The sequence below is a fragment of the Phyllopteryx taeniolatus genome, chromosome 13 (genome assembly GCF_024500385.1).
Source record: "Phyllopteryx taeniolatus isolate TA_2022b chromosome 13, UOR_Ptae_1.2, whole genome shotgun sequence".
Lineage (NCBI taxonomy): Eukaryota > Metazoa > Chordata > Actinopteri > Syngnathiformes > Syngnathidae > Phyllopteryx > Phyllopteryx taeniolatus.
In genome coordinates, this window is record NC_084514.1 from 21266543 (window position 1) to 21280074 (window position 13532).

The 13532-nt window shown below is 42.9% G+C and overlaps 1 protein-coding gene across 2 annotated transcripts in view; it reads left to right on the forward strand.

The window, feature by feature from the left end:
- The first annotated feature begins 12333 nt into the window (after positions 1-12333).
- Positions 12334-13532, forward strand: part of lingo2b (leucine rich repeat and Ig domain containing 2b) — a 64781-nt gene continuing 63582 nt past the window's right edge. For both annotated transcript variants that reach the window (XR_009791603.1, XM_061795967.1), the window contains exons 1-2: positions 12334-12587; positions 12667-13032. The gene's annotated coding sequence lies outside the window, so the exon portion shown is untranslated. The remainder of the gene's footprint in view (positions 12588-12666; positions 13033-13532) is intronic.

Here is a 13532-nt window from a genome sequence, read left to right on the forward strand (position 1 = left end):
CTTTGCAGTAACATAGAAAAAAAAGTAGCTCTCTGACTAGTTGGCCACCCCTGGTGTAGGGGTTATCCTAAACGAAACGTTTTTAAGAATGTCCTTGATATCCCATCATGTCCAGCTGAGTGAACACAGGAGTGCTGTGCTGCCGCTGCTCACGGGCTTCTTTTAAGATTTCTTTTAGTTTGTTTTCATATTTTAAACTCATTTTAATCTTTTATTGCATAATCACACTCGATTTTAGGGGATTTTCATATACAGGAGCCCTTACCTGTTGATACGAGGAGCCTGGCAGTAGATATCAGTCTTCAACCTCTTTTCTTTCATCCTAGAGTTGTCGTGTTATTTCAACCATGTGATCCATGTCCACTCTCCGGCGACTGGTCTCCTCGAGGACTGCTGCTGAGCCTCTGTGACTCCTCTTTCAGCAGTCCTGGCCGTCCACCATCGGCGCTTAGCCACGACCTGGTCATCGTTAACTAGCCCCGCCGAAGGTACATCCACCATGGGTCCTGTCGAAACCTCTATCTCAATGACACCTTGACAATAAAATCCATCTGGTCCAAAATATTGGCCTGAGAGTCCACCACAGTTTTAGCCAGCTTGTCTAGGCTGGCTAACCTAGCACTCACGGACAACACCACCATAAGCTTTGGACTTCTCAACAACTGGTCATTCACGACCAAGCGACATGTCATCCAGGATATCCTCCTATATATACAGTGGGGCAAAAAAGTATTTAATCAGCTACCCATTGTGCAAGTTCTCCCACTTAAAAAGATGAGAGAGCCCTTTAATTTTCATCATAGGTATACCTCACCTGTGAGAGACAAAAAGAGAAAAAAAAATCCCGAAAATCACATTGTCTGATTTTTAAAGACATTATTAGCAAATTATGGTGGAAAATAAATAACCTACAAACAAGCAAGATTTCTGGCTCTCACAGACCTGTAACTTCTTCTTTAAGAGGCTCCTCGGTCCTCCACTCGTTACCTGTATTAATGGCACCTGTTTGAACTTGTTATCTGTATAAAAGACACCTGTCCACAATCTCAGTCACACTCCAAACTCCACTGTGGCCAAGACCAAAGAGCTGTCAAAGCTGTCAAAAATTGTAGACCTGTACCAGGCTGGCAAGACTGAATCTGCAATAGGTAAGCAGCTTGGTGTGAAGAAATCAACTGTGGGAGCAGTTATTAGAAAATGGAAGCCATACAAGTCCACTGATAATCTCCCTCGATCTGGGGATCCACGAAAGATATCACCCAGTGGCGTCAAAATGATCACAAGAACCACACAGGGTACGAGTGAATGACCTGCAGAAAGCTGGGACCAAAGTAACAAAGGCTACCATCAGTAACACATTACGCCACCAAGGACTCAAATCCTGCAGTGCCAGACGTGTCCCCCTGCTTAAGCCAGTACATGTCCAGGCCTGTCTGAGGTTTGCTACAGCGCATTTGGATGATCCAGAAGAGGATTGGGAGAATATCATATGGTCAGATGAAACCAAAATAGAACTTTTTGGTAAAAACTCAACTTGCGTGTTTGGAGGAGAATGCTGAGTTGCATCCAAAGAACACCATACCTGCTGTGATGCATGGGAGTGGAAACATCATGCTTTGGGGCTGTTTTTCTGCAAAGGGACCAGGACGACTGAGCCGTATAAAGGAAAGAATGAATGGGGCTATGTATCATGAGATTTTAAGTGAAAAACTCCTTCCATCAGCAAGGGCATTGAAAATGAAACGTGGCTGTATCTTTCAGCATGACATTTTTTGTCTTGAGTTTGTTGTCACATTTCTGTTGGGGCAATTATACATTACTCGTGCACTCACTGTAGTCGTCACGCCACGCTGCACTATTTGCATATCTGTTGTTGACCAATACTGTCCACTGATATGCCTGAGTAGCATCTGCAACATTTGCACAATCGACATTGTCCCAGATTATCGCACTACTAGTCACTTTAAACTGCTTATATTTCTTGAAGTCCCGACGAACTTTGCACAATGGTCATTTCACCGGACTATTGTTCTAGTTGTCATTTCAAACTACTCTAATTGCTAGAGGACTCTCCATCTATTTGCGCAATTGTTAAAAAATAAATAAAAAATGTACCGGCATCATCAAATTCCCGGGAATCTTTTATTACTCAGTGACTGTTTTTTTTTAAATGTCTTTATGTCTCAAAAGTATTCTCTGTCAATTGACTGTCTGTTGTCGTACAAGAGCGGCTCCAACTACCGGAGACAAATTCCTTGTGTGTTTTTGACATACTCGGCAAATAAAGATGATTCTGATTTTGATGACAATGATCCCAAACAACGAATAAGTGGCTTCTTCACATCCCTCAAAGCCACTGTCGTTCCCTGTAATGATTGCCAGCACATCATGAAGGCTGTATCAGATTTTGTTACTCATACTAAATGATACATAAAACTAAATGACATTAAAATGAGACAAACATGGGCCACTATAAGCACGTTGATTGGTTTTATTTACAGAGAAGTGTAACGCTGTTAAAGCTGCGGTGCAATTTCAGCACTGAAACACAATGTATACATGATTTAATCATTGATTTAATTTAATGTCATTTGTTTCCATTTGAATTATTTTTAAGTTGAACAACAATGTATATTAACTAAAAATAATTGCATCAACCATTATAATTTAGCAGTTTATTTTTGTCCATTTTTCTTGTTGTGACACACGTCCCAGCACTTTTTATGACTACTTTACTTTAGTGCCTGATGTGACATACAGTACATGTCACAATGATATTTTAGGATGCAATGAGTTGTTTAAACTAATTTCTTTAAAAATTGAGGTCATGTTACAAAACAGGGTGTTGTCTTAACTTTCTTGACCAAAAGCAAGCTCCCAAGCAACCTCTGTGACATGCACTTCCCATGATGAGCACCATGTTTGAAATGATGTCTTGCATACACAGACTCACATAGATTCACATGACGGCACCTGAATGTGAGTTAAAAGTATCCACATAACCATGTTTAAGCCTTCCAGGACATTTGAAGACTGTGTGACATCTATGGCCGTGTGGGTCCGTAGTTAGGGTCAACAGTCAAAAGCAATGGTGAGTGTGGAAATGAGGTGAAGAAACCACAATCCATTCAGCCTGGTATGGGTGGAAACTGTCAGATGTGTTATGTGATTGAAGAGTCTCTGCTGGGATAAAGGGAAAGGGTTATACGACTGGTGAGGCCAGCCATGTTGTACGGTTTAGAGACAGTAGCACTGAAGAGACAACAGGAACCAGAGGGGGAGGTCGTGGAAATGAAGATGTTGTGGTTCTCTCTAAAGAGTGACCGGATTGGATAGGTTGAGAAATTATCTCTGAGGTGAGACGGTTTGGAGACAGAATCAGAAAGACCGGACTTTGATGGTTTGGAAACATTCAGAGGAGAGATAGTGAATATAGTGGAAAAAGGATGATGAGGATCGAGCTGCCAGGCAAGAGAGCTAAAGGGAGGCCTAAGTGAAAGTTGATAGATGTACTGAGGGAAAAAATGAGGGCAGTTGGTGTGAAATAAGAGGATGCAGAAGATAAGCTTAGATGGAAAAGGATGAAATTCTGTAGTGACCAGGGCTTAACATTAACACCCGCCAACCCGCCATTTACAGGTCAGTTTCCACCATGGTGGGTAGCACAGCCACTACCAGTAGCCACTTTGGCAGGTTGAATTGGATTAACTTTTTTGTACTGCGTGGAGTGCCCGTAGATTCTGCCGCTCTGCTCCTGTCTGCCTCATCCACTCTGCCTGTGCCCAGCCCCTCCTCCTCCAAAGTCCTCACGGGCACACACACACACACAAACACACACCGCTCCCCCGATCACACTCTGGCCGCGTGAGCAGAGAGTGAAGCACTTGTCGGGCAAGTTTAAGGGTGTATTCACACCTGCCACTTTTAGTCCGGTTTAAATGAACCAGAGTTTGTTTCTCCCTTAGTCTGGACCATTTGTGAAGGTGTGAATACAAACAAGCAAATCCTGGTGCGCCTCAAACAACCGCTCAAAAAGGAGGTCTCGGTCCACTTCCAAAAGAACTTGGTGTGGTTTGTTTTTGGTGTGTTTGTGGTGTGAATACGAACTGGCAAGTCAATATCCCACAGCTTATAACGATAGTGAATGTTGTACGTCATACGTGATCCGGCGTAGTATGACAGACAGCCCTCCAACAGTGAACCTTGACATCAACCAGTAGGATTGCAATTTGCAACGGCGCATCGCTTCCCTTGCTTGCTACTGTCAACATTTATTTATGTGCACAAACCAGTGTTAACCGAAGCTTTAGAGTATGATTCGACAGAACGCTTAACACAGGAACGACAGACGCTGCATGTGAGGTGACGTCACGAAAATATTAATAAAAAAGAAATCCCGCAAGCTTGTCTCTTGGATATTTATAAATTAGAATTCACAAGAAGAGATGTTTGTTTCTCGTAATCTTTACTAGTTTAAATTCTCATCTAGCATATTTATGAAACTGAGGAAAACGAAGGCTCATTAAGGTAGAGGTACACAAGATGTGTCTTCATTATGCTTCATGTAATTTAGAGTTCCCCTGCGACTTACTTGCTGGTGAGCAGAGGTGGTCTGCTTGTATAATAATACTGGATAAAAACATAAAAGCTGACGTTCGATTAAAGTAACAGAGTAAAAGTAAAGGCAAAGAAGATATATCAAATGAAGCAGAGGGGAACCCATAGAACCCATCCCTTGCTGAAGCTGATATTCATTCATAATAGCAGAATTTTACTTGGAGTGTGCAAAGCTAAAAACAGTATATTACTTCCTTTAAAAAAAAAGCTTTCAACACTTTAAAAGAAATCATGCATTATATTTTCAGACTACAAAGTAATGTGCCCTATATTTTGAAATCTTACATTAAACTCCACTGTGAATAATCAGTGGAGTTTGGGGATAGGGATTCATTGGGGATAGGGATCAAGCCTGGCCACAAATAGCGAATTTCCACACGAAAAATTGCTTCCCTAAAAATTATTAGAACTCCCTGTATTAATAATTTGAACCATAAATATATCACAAATTATAAAATGCAGCCTATGGGGGGCACAATGCAGCCCTATGGGGGGCACCAGGCAGTGCTAACTGTAGGCCGGTCCCAAGCCCGGATAAATGCAGAGGGTTGCGTCAGGAAGGGCCTCCGGCTTAAAACTTTGCCAAACAAATATGAGCGTTCATCCAAAGAATTCCATACCGGATCGGTCGTGGCACGGGTTAACAACGTCCACCACCGGCGCCATCACCCTGCAGGGCGCCGGTGGAAATTCAGCTACTGTGGGTCGAAGTCGAAGAAGAAGAGGTGGAAAGCGGGTTCTTTGGCATAAAGAGAAGAGGAAAGCACAGAGCCTAGAACTGAATGTGGGGACTTTGAATGTTGGGAGTATGACAGGAAAATCTCGGGAGTTGGTTGACATGATATTTAGGAGAAAGGTTGATATATTGTTTGTCCAGGAGACCAGGTGGAAAGGCAGTAAGGCTAGAAGTTTAGGGGCAGAGTTTAAATTATTTTACCATGGTGTAGCTGGGAAGAGAAATGGAGAAAGGCACACCCGCGTTGGTTACGAGATTCGATAGGTTGTTACGTAGCAACTTTGGCTACTATGGTGTTGGTTTTGTTTATGTGGTATATGGGACGTCCCACCCTGAATGATACCAACTGAGAGGTGTAAATCATGGGATCCTATATATCCCGTAACAAAAGCAGACAAACACAAACCAATGTTTTCTACTTTAGTAGCACCGAGTAATTTTACTTGTATAAACATGATTAGTAAAGGCAAGAAATTAGGACCACTGTATACCCTATACCTGTTTAAGATTTAATCGAAAAAGCACCAATGTTGTTGTCAAATCTAGAACATAGACAAAAAAGTGATTTATCCTGGCAGAGGCAAAATTATCCAACATAAAACATACATCGACGCCATAGGTGTTCCTCGTGGGGTTCCTAATCAATACAAATTAGCTGACCAAGTTGCAGGAGGATTTCAGTACCTCATATGCTGGTGGTGTATGATTAATAAAAATGTTGATGGGATAAACTATATCCACTTCAATGTACAGAGATTAGGAAATTGGACGCAGAGTGGGTTGGAAGCTGTGCATGAGCAGCTCAAGGCTACCTCTTTAATGACGTTCCAAAATCGCATAGCTGTCGACATGCTCCTCGCAAGAGAGGGAGGTGTTTGGGGTATCAAACATACCCAATGTACATACATTCCAAACAATACTGCTTCAGATGGCAGCTTGACCAGAGCCATCGATGGTCTACGGACCCTCAATCAACACTCTGGTGTGGACACCTCCTTGTGGGACAGCTGGATGGACGTTTTTGGTAAATACAAAACCCTAATTTCACCAATATTGATATCAATTGCTGTTTTTGCAGCCATTCTGACATTGTGTGGATGTTGTTGTATCCCATGCATTAGGGCTTTAATCAGTAGATTAATCACCACAGCAATTACCCCCATGGATAACCGTATGGAGCAGATGTATCCTTTACTGGATGTTGATAATGATGACGATGATGATGATGATGATGTTGCTTTACCTGATTTGTTTCCTGATCCAGGTGATTACGATGTTTAAACTAAAACATTCATGTATGACAAGTTTACTCTGAGTGTAAATATATTTGTTTCATAACAATCATTCTACAGGTAAAAATCGAAGTGAAGTGACTGTAAAATGATATGAGAATTTGTGCAAATACATGATAAACAGGAGGGAAATGTTAAATAAATTGTAGAAGTTATCATTTATTTGCTTAGCTTGGATTAGTATTATGGACGATTTTGATGATTGCTTGCTGACCGTGAGAGAAAGGAAGATGTTTCGCCTTCAAGAAGATGACTCAGCAGGAATTATCCGATAGAAGGGCGCCTTGACCAAGGACGTGGCCGGGGACGTGGCCGGTGTTGGTCTCATGTCTTCACCTTGAAACCCTCCACTTAGTGTGTTGTGTCTTGTAGCTTAGTATGTTATGTCTTGTAACTTAGAAACCTCCCTATTTCAAATAAATACAGGAGCGACGGGAGAGATTGTTTAGAGCGTGATGGGAGGCTGTAATCTGAACAATCTCCCATACGTCTTCCTCATGAGCAAAATAAACCAGCGTCTTCATTCCTTTTTGTGTCTATTTTTATAGGTGTTGGGCGAGATAGATCCAACACGGGGTTATTTAAAAAAAAGAGTTGGCTAAGAATGTTTTGGTGGTGAAAAGAGTATCAGATCGAGTGATGAGGCTGAAACTTGAAATTGTTATGTATCATGTGATTAGTGGCTATGCCCCACAGGTGGGATGTGACCGAGAGGTGAAATTCTGGAAGGAGCTAGACGAAGTAGTTCTGAGCAACCCAGACAGGGAGAGAGTCGTGATTGGTGCAGATTGTAATAGACATGTTGGTGAAGGAAATAGGGGTGATGAAGAAGTGATGGGTAAGTACAGCATCCAGGAAAGAAACTTGGAGGGTCAGATGGTGGTAGACTTTGCAAAAAGGATGCAAATGGCCGTAGTGAACACTTTTTTCCAGAAGAGGCCCGAACATAAGGTGACCTACAAGAGTGGCGGTGGAAGCACGCAGGTGAATTACATCTTGTGCAGACGACGTAATCTGAAGGAGGTTACCGACTGTAAGGTAGTGGTAGGGGAAAGTGTGGCTTGACAGCATAGGATGGTGGTGGGTAAAATAACTCTGGTGGTGGGGAGGAAGATTAGGAAGACAAAGGCAGAGCTGTGGTGGAAGCTTTTCGGGAAGAGGTGAGCCAGGCTCTCGGTGGACAGGAGGAGCTTCCAGAAGACTGGACCACTGCAGCCATGGTGATCAGAGAGGCAGGCAGGAGAGTAATTGGTGTATCTTCTGGCAGGAAAGGAGAGAAGGAGACTTGGTGGTGGAACCTCACAGTACAGGAAATAATACAAGGAAAAGGGTTAGCTAAGAAGAAGTGGCACACTGAGCGGACCGAGGAGAGGCGAAAGGAATACATTGAGATGCAACACAGGGCAAAGGTAGAGGTGACAAAGGCCAAACAAGAGGCATATGATGACATGTATGCCAGGTTTGACACTAAAGAAGGAGAAAAGGATCTATACAGGCTGGCCAGACAGAGGGATAGAGATGGGAAGGATGTACAGCAGGTTAGGGTGATTAAGGATAGAGATGGAAATATGTTGACTGGTGCCAGTAGTGTGCTAGATAGATGGAAAGAATAGGAATTGATGAATGAGGAAAATGAGAGAGAAGGGAGAGTAGAAGAGGCAAGTGTGGTGGACCAGGATGTGGTAATGATTAGTAAGGGGGAAGTTAGAAAGGCATAAAAGAGGATGAAAAATGGAATGGGAATTGGTCCTGATGACATTCGTGTGGAGGTATGGAAGCATCTAGGAGAGGTAGCTGTGGAGTTTTTGACCAGCTTGTTCAATAGAATTCTAGCGGGTGAGAAGATGCCTGAGGAATGGGGGAAAAGTGTGCTGGTGCCCATTTTTAAAAACAAGGGTGATGTGCAGAGTTGTGGCAACTATAGAGGAATAAAGTTGATCAGCCACACAATGAAGTTATGGGAAAGAGTAGTGGAGGCTAGACTCAGGACAGAAGTGAGTGTATGGTTGAACTGTTATGAACAGTATGGTTTCATGCCTAGAAAGAGTACAACAGATGCATTATTTGCCTTGAGGATGTTGATGGAAAAGTACAGAGAAGGTCAGAAGGAGCTACATTGTGTCTTTGTAGATCTAGAGAAAGCCTATGACAGAGTACCCAGAGAGGAACTGTGGTACTGCATGCGGAAGTCTGGAGTGGCAGAGAAGTATGTTAGAATAATACAGGACATGTTCGAGGGCAGCAGAACAGTGGTGAGGTGATCTGTAGGTGTAACAGACAAATTTAAGGTGGAGGTGGGACGGCATCAGGGATCAGCCCTGAGCCCCTCCCTGTTTGCGGTGGTGATGGATAGGCTGACAGATGAGGTTAGACTCCCCGTGGACAATTATGTTTGTAAATGACATTGTGATCTGCTGTGAAAGCAGGGAGCAGGTGGAGGAACAGTTAGAAAGGTGGATGCATGCATTGTAAAGGAGAGGAATGAAGATTAGCTGAAGTAAAACAGAATAAATGCGCATGAATGAGAGGGGTCGATGGGGAAGAGTGAGGCTACAGGGAGAAGAGATAGCAAGGGTGGAAGACTTTAAATACTTGGGGTCAACCGTCCAGAGCAATGGTGAGTGTGGTAACGAAGTGAAATAACGGGTCAGAGAAATTAGAAATTAGAAATGAGCTCATCAGAGGGATGGCTAAGTTTAGATGTTTTGGAGACAAAGTTAGAGAGAGCAGACTCCGATGGTTTGGACAAATCCAGAGGAGGGATAGTGAGTATATTTGTAGAAGGATGATGAGGATGGAGCTGCCAAGCAAGAGAACTCGAGGAAGACCAGAGAATGTTGATAAATGTAATGAGGGAAGACATGAGGCAGTTGGTGTTCGAGAGGAGGATGCAGGAGATACACTTACATGGAAAAGAGTGACACTCAGTGGCGACCCCTAACGGGACAAGCCGAAAGGAAAAGAAGCGCTTCTCATTAACAGAGATTCAAGGGATATTTTTTCCAAGAGCCTGATAAAATTACCTGGAATCCTGTTTGTTCACCTCTGACATTATGAGTCATTCCTTTCAACACAGATTGATAGGCCAATTGATCACTGCTTCATTATCTCACAATAGAAAGGCCTTTCAGTGCATGCTAATGTGACATTTGATCGGATTGCACACGCACACAGGCGCACACACCCAACCATGCATGCTTTGAAGATAAGGGTAGATAATTGATAATTAATTACATTAAAATAAAATCTTGATCAAGTCATCTTAGTCAAGTTCAAAGACATCTAAATGCTAGGTTAATAAAAAGAATTATAAAAGTGAACAATGTGGAGTAAAAACAATTCATGAAAATTATCTTTACAAATGCCCCACGGAGTTCAGAAATGTGTTCAAATATGACATTACAGCTGAATCCCAGAGATCCATTAATTCTTGACAGTCGATCACCGCTTGAAGTCTGGAGCAAAATTCTGAGTTTTTATGTTTTGTCAGGCCCTCTGGGCAGCCACCTTACTTTGGTGCTCATCTATGGGTCTTACTGATTAAATTTTTTAGTAAAAAAAACCAACAAAAAAAACATTTGCTTGAGATCAGCAGACTGACTATGATGTTGAATAATCCATGTCTTCAAAAAGTATAGTTCACAGGCACTCACAGCAAGACAATCACAGTGTATGATTGTAGAATATTTTCCTTGTTGATTTATTTCTCTGGTGAAAGTAGATGTGTCAATATCGACAATCTAGAGACCCCTTCATGAATGTAAATACAGAGGGTTTGCAAAACACTGCTAACATTAGAGAATGGAAACCAGATCCAAGCTTGTCAAATTCAACTTGTATCACAATGATGGAAGGTCAAATAAGAAAATTACACAAAAGGACAAGAACAGCTCAAGAGTCAATGCATACCACATCACGATGAAACATCCTGCTTTCAGTCAGGATTCAAAGTATGAGAATTTATACCTACAAATTGAACAACTCACTGAAATCACTGGATTTCTTAATTTTAGTGACTGCTGACAGAAGTAACAAGAATCGTGAGGTGTTGCGGGCTCTGCACTGCTCACAGTGGAATGCTATAAAACCTATAGAATGTATAAGTGTTTCAAAGTGCAGATGAATAACGACCCTAAACATACGGTGAAAGCAACTCAACAGTTACAGAAGTGAAATATTTTTCCAACGACCTGAGAAAGGATTTCAAGAAAGGAAATTTGGCTGCCAACGATTGAAAATAATTTTCTCGTATTAAACATTGTGACCTTTACAATTATGTCAACTACTACCGAGCCTTTGAAAATTAGGTGCTTGACATAAAATGGCTATAAATCCAAAATCTGTCTCCACTTTCATTACATCTTAATTGTTTTATTTGCAGCTGCACGAATCCATGAAGACCTCTCAGCCAATCACTTGCCAGTCGGCTCCCACGTCAAGCAGCCATCCAGTTGCTCCCTGGAAGTATCCTTCAGTTGCTTTCTGCTCACACCTGCAGTGCTGTGTCCGTGTCTCCCTCCTGCTTTCCCTCATCAACTAAAGGGATTTAGTTTTCATTCACACCTCCTGAACCTGTCTTCAACTAGATTACCTTTTAAACATTTCATAGGGTTTCTACAGTAAATTACTGCCAAGACTGTTACTGTAAACCTGAATTTAATGTTACTGGTAACACTGTTGGTACTGTACAGTAGGTTATTGTAAATTTGTATTTACAGTACTGAATTTACAGCTGTGAATCATTAGTTGATAAGCATACCTGAATCAGGTGACGCTCAGTGAAAGCAGCAACAGGTCAAGAGACAGGAGCCTCTTAACCTCTACAATGAGCTTCCTCAAATGGTCAATGAAAGTGGACCTAACACAGGACCCTGTGGCACACCCTTTTGAGCAAATATAATATCGGGGCATACACCATCATATCTAATGCAGGACTGCCAAGGTAGTTACAAAACCAAGCCACAGCTTCTTCTGAGAGCCCAGAGCTGAGAAGTCTAATTTTTAATACATCATGGTCAACTGTGTCAAAAGCTTTGGACAAATTATTAAAAAGTGTAGCACAAAGTTATTTTCCTGTCAAGTACATGACAATAAAGTGGAACCTCGATTTAATAGACCCCGATTTAATGGAAATCGGAAGTAAATAACTGTTTGCACAGTACATGTGTCAAAAAATAGATTTCAGTTGTTGTTTACTGGCACTGTGGGGCAATGTAGGCAGAGACTGGTACAAACTGTACAGATTTCCGGGTCACAGATATACAGTACAATATGATGAGATTCAGCCAACGGACATGCCCGTGCCTATGTTGCGGCTATGTTGAATGTGGCGACATTTCCAGGCAATGCATTAACTTGCTGGACATGATGGCAGTGGTGTTAACTTGAAGAGGAATATGACACAAAGGTCTCTGGACTCTGGAACATGCTATTTCATCAAACAAACTCTACTTTTCCTACTAAAAAAATTTTTTTTCCCCTCATTTATACTATTATATCATGTACAAAAATGTAGTTTAATGAACTTATTAATTTAAAAGTAATGAATTTGCCCAAAAAGCTTCATCCTTGTGCCTTTTTCTCCCGTCGCCTGTCCACATCCGAGCGAAATTATAATGTCGGAAACTGTGAGCTGATAGCCATCGTTTGGGCCCTAGAAGAGTGGAGACACTGTTTGGAGGGGACCGTTACACCCTTTATAAGATGGACTGACCACGAGAACCTGGCTTATCTCCGTTCCGTCAAGTGGCTGAATCCGGCAAGCTTGTTGGGCTTTATTTCTTATCCGGTTCAATTTCTGCCTCTCCTTTCGCCCTGGTTCACTCAATGGCAAGCCTGATGCCCTCTCCCGGGTGTATGCAAAACCCTCCAGCCCAACTGAACCAGAATCTATCCTCCCTTCCTCGTGCTTCGTTGGAGCAGCCACTTGGAAAATCGAACAGGTGGTTTAAGAGGCTCAGAAGACTCTCTCGGATACCAAGACCGGACCTCCTAACTGACTCTTCGTACCCGATTCTGCAGGCTCTGACGTCCTCACAAATCAAAACCTGGAATACACTCTTTGTTGCGTTGCTGCTCGCCATCCTGCCTCCTGGTGCACCTTCCTCCCATGGGTGGAATATGTCCACAACTCCCTCACCAGCTCTGCCACAGGTATGACTCCCTTTATGGCATGTTATGGTTTCCAACCTCCATTGTTCAAAGATCAGGAGCATACAGTGGCGGTTCCTGTGGTAAAGGAGCATCTTCGACGGGTCCAGTATGTGTGGAAGGACGTCAGGGCTGCTTTAACTCGCTCGATGGAGAAAAATAAGCGGCTGGCGGATCTTCTTCGATCTCAGATGGCTTGGCTCCCCTCCCGTGATATTCCACTCCAAACTGAATCCCGTAAGCTCACTCCTTGCTACATTGGTCCATTCCCTATCACCAAACTCATTAATGCCACCTCGGTTCAGTTAAAACTCCCCCAATCCCTCAAAATCCATCCAACGTTCCATGTGTCTCTGCTTAAACCGGTGTCCACCAGTTAAGCCCTCCGGCCATACCCCTTCCAATCCCCCGTGTCATCGATGACCATCTGGCCTTTACGGATGTGCGGCCCCGGGGCAGAGGATTTGAATTTTTGGTGGACTGGGAGGGATATGGCCCTGAAGAGCGATCCTAGATTTCATGCAAGCTCATATTGGACGACTCCCTTATTAGAGACTTTAATGCGGCTCACCTGGGGAAACCTGGTGGGACGCCACGGGGCGTCCATTGAGAGAGAGGTACTGTCATGATCCATGCCCTGCAGTTCCTCTTTTGGAGCTTGGGTGGCCTTGTCTCTCCCTCTTCCCCTCTACCCCCCTAGAAATCAGCATCACCTGTGCAGCGCACCTGTCTTCAAG